Consider the following 3,719-nt stretch of genomic DNA (forward strand, 5'->3'; position numbering starts at 1 on the left):
TCCAAAGCGTGCCAGTCGATTTGACCTGCTAATCGACAAGGATGAAGAAACGAACACTTTGGTCCTGACAACAGCGATACGCCCGGAAGTCACGGCCAAGAGGTGCTCACGCGGAACTCGAGAATCGCCGAAGATCGCACTGAAGCGATGCAGCTCGCCGAATCAATGAGAACTCGTAAAAAGGGAAATATGCAAATTGACGAAGTCGCCGAAAAGTAGATGCAAATAGGAGTAAAAGTTGGTTTTGATATTGATTGATATATTCTATTACATTGCCCCTTACTCCATATTTATACCCTGATCTAAAGAGACACAACCAAACACAACTATGACACCAATCCCATATCTAAGGAAACACGTGACTCTTACACGAATCATAACCTAACAAATACAGAAAAGGAAATCAACTCCTATCTATTTCCCTGTCCGCCTCAATTACGATGGAAATCTCACTGTCCTCCTTCCCATCGGCATACTCCCTATTTCATCGGCAGTAGGCTTCAAGTCTTTCTTCATCGGCATACTCCCTGTTTCATCGGCAGTAGTCTTCAAGTCTTCCTTCATCGGCATACTCCCTGTTTCATCGGCAGTAATCTTCCAACCTCATCGGCAACGCCCGAGTCCAAATCAACCTTTCCATCGACCATCACCAGCTATCGGCAACTATTTTTACAAACTGGCTTTCATTGGCTATCAAAGTATTCAATAACTTTCCCCTTGCCGATTAGTTCACTCCGATTATTTTGACATGTGCAAAAAACGGTGTCAACACATGCCCCCCAATTTCGGAGTATAAAACCATTAATGCTCCGAAATTTACTCCAGATAACGCTTGCCTTCGCCCAATTACCGTAACTCATTCTCCAAGCCAAAACTTGATTCGTTATCAAATCCAATCAAATCTAATCTTGATTCACGCACTTCAGTAAATATCGCACAATCGCCAACCACTCTTACCTTGATTATGATTGAGATACCAAAACAATAACCCATCGGCAAGATCTTAACATGATAATGCTGCCATTTTCAGAATTAAAATATCATGTATCGATATCCCTTCCAAGTCATGATTACTTGTTATCAACTCATCTGTACAATCCCCTGATTATCGCGCGAATAGTTACCATATCCCTCTGCACCGCCTTGACCTATATGCGCGCGTCATAGAGATAAGTCCAAAATACCCTTATTCCAGGCGACTTATAAATAGATTTCTCCGGAACCCTCATTTTCTATCTTCAGCCTCCAATCCTTGGCATTCTCTCTCTCCGGCGGCGACTCCGACGAACAACCGCGCGACCTCAACCAACAAGAACCCTTCTCCGGCGCTAACTTCAAGTTCCCGGCTCGTATCTCCACCTTCCTCAAGACAATGGCCATCAACTTTGACGTCCCCGCGGTTCGCTCCACTTCCATTACCTTTTACTTTGATCTTTTTGCAAATTTATTCAGTTGGTGATTTTTCCTTTCTTCTGTCTTCTGGATTCCATAACCTTAGGAACTGTGCAACAAATTAATTATCCCAACCGATCAGCCACACGTCCAATGCCTTGGACCAATGGGCAACCCAGATCCAACCGATCTGATCAACGCAGAGGTTAACAGAATCCCCTTTAGAGCCCAAAATTTCTCTCTGAACTTGTGGAAAGACACATTTCGATCTTGGCCCAAAACCACCAAAGGGTGGAAAGATTGGTATTTGAGGGTTAATAGATCGATGCAAGTATACTGGGCAGAACGAAGATTAGACCAATGTATCAGGCTCTCTATTGCCGATATGCAGAAAAATGAATCAATGATAATTGCAGCTGCTTATTTCTGGTCAGATACGACCAATACTTTTATGTTTGGACATGGCCCAGCTACCCCTACCCTTGCCGATGTCCACATGCTTACTGGCTTGGACATCTCAACTGCCGATGAAGGCTCCATCTATGGTAGAAAGCCTGAATATAGAGTGAATACCCGTAACATCGGCGGTTGGACAGGATATATTCAAGAATACCAGAAAACCGGGACACCTAGCCAGAGGGAACATGCCACATTCCTGAATATGTGGTTAGAAAAATTTATCTTCTGTGGTCGATCAGTAGGACCAACCAACGCCTTCCTCCCTGCAGCTGAACTTCTGGCTAATGGCGTAAGGTTTCCTCTTGGCCGATACCTTCTGAGCTCCACTTATCATCTTCTTCACCAAGTGTCTCAGAAACTTCTGCTTGGCGAACCCATCGGCAACCTGGGAGGCCCGTGGTGGTTTATCAACATGTGGCTGAATGCCCATATGCACAAACGTTTGCAATGGGACTTTTTTGCTCAACAATTCCCACGAGAAATTGCTGAAGATTATGTGCTCGGGGATGATGAATCGGCAACACGCTCACCCCTCAATTTTGGTGAAGCCATAATTGTCCTTCCTGGAACAGAAGCCAACGAAGACCAAATCGGCAGATTTTTTCAAAGCTTTTATAATGGTCTTTCTCGTGATCATAGGGCCTGGGTGCCTTATATCGACGAAGAAAACAGATTCCCCCTTCTTTTCAACTTTGCCGATGACACTCTGAATCAAGATAATGAGCTCATGATGGCTATCATCACTCCCAGGGCAATTCCAGTAAACACATTCGGCAGCGGGAAAAACACCAACATTTCATATGAATTTTACAACCCATCGGCAGTATCCCGCCAATTAGCTTTTGGGCAACTGCCAATCAAACTCTGCTTTGCCGATGTGATCAAACCCAGGGAAACAATCACCTGCGGAACAGACTGGAATAAGGTAGTACAACTTTCTCCTGATGCCGATACTACAGATGTTGATATATCCACCTGGACACCAATATCTTTCATCACCGAGTCATACAAGCAATGGTGGCGAGAGTGGAAAGAGCAACTGTTCGCGACTTCTGCTCACACATATCGGCACATGATCGACCCTGAATATGCCATCCCTGACGACGCGGTAAGTTTCCTTTAACTCCCTTCTGCTTTTCCCTTCATTTATCAGTAACTGATTCCCTTGTAACAGGTTAACAACCCAGCACCATCGGTGAGCAAAAGTGGGAAACCCTTCAACCTCCGGCCTGTTTCCCCAACATCGCCGATCGGCTACAACGCTCCCACCTTAGCCGCTTTGACCCACCAGAAGATTCGTACCAAGACCATCACTTCTAAGTCCAAATTGGCTACATCCAGGGCTACCCCATCGGCCGCTGCTACAACCTTGGTCAAAGCCTTTAAGGTAACAACCTTGTTTACTTTCACTTATGCCGATCACAAACTATATTAACCTTAATCATCAGGGGGTAAGAGCTGCTACGGGATCGTCATCGGCAATTCCGCCGATATCAAGCACCACTCCTTCAGAGGTAGCTTCTCGACTTTACATTTTATCTGTTAAATATCATATCTTACACTTGTTTTGCAGCAACAATTGGGTACATCGGCAAACGTACCAGATGCCCAAGCTTCACAACCAACAAGTGTCGATGCCCCCCAGCCAGTCGTTGCCGATGTCCAAGCAAAGCGCAAAGCTTCAACAGATACTGAAGCACAGCCAAAACGACAAAGGTCTATGCCGATCCCTACATCTGCCCCAATGTCATCGGTCATCATACCTCAAGAGCCCACCACCGATGAAGTCACAGAGGATATCCCATCGGCAAGCTCAGCCGATCCACACGACATACTCCAGGTTGCTTCCTCCAGTCAAGCACAGGAAA

The 3,719-nt window shown here is 45.5% G+C and overlaps 1 long non-coding RNA gene across 1 annotated transcript; it reads left to right on the plus strand.

Moving 5' to 3' along the window:
* The first annotated feature begins 2,780 nt into the window (after positions 1–2,780).
* On the plus strand, positions 2,781–3,365 carry LOC136540643 (uncharacterized). The gene is made up of 3 exons (XR_010780004.1): positions 2,781–2,959; positions 3,026–3,238; positions 3,300–3,365. It is a non-coding gene; the product is annotated as an uncharacterized lncRNA (long non-coding RNA).
* Positions 3,366–3,719: the final 354 nt, after the last annotated feature.

The sequence above is a fragment of the Miscanthus floridulus genome, chromosome 2 (assembly GCF_019320115.1).
Source record: "Miscanthus floridulus cultivar M001 chromosome 2, ASM1932011v1, whole genome shotgun sequence".
Classification (NCBI taxonomy): Eukaryota; Viridiplantae; Streptophyta; class Magnoliopsida; order Poales; family Poaceae; genus Miscanthus; species Miscanthus floridulus.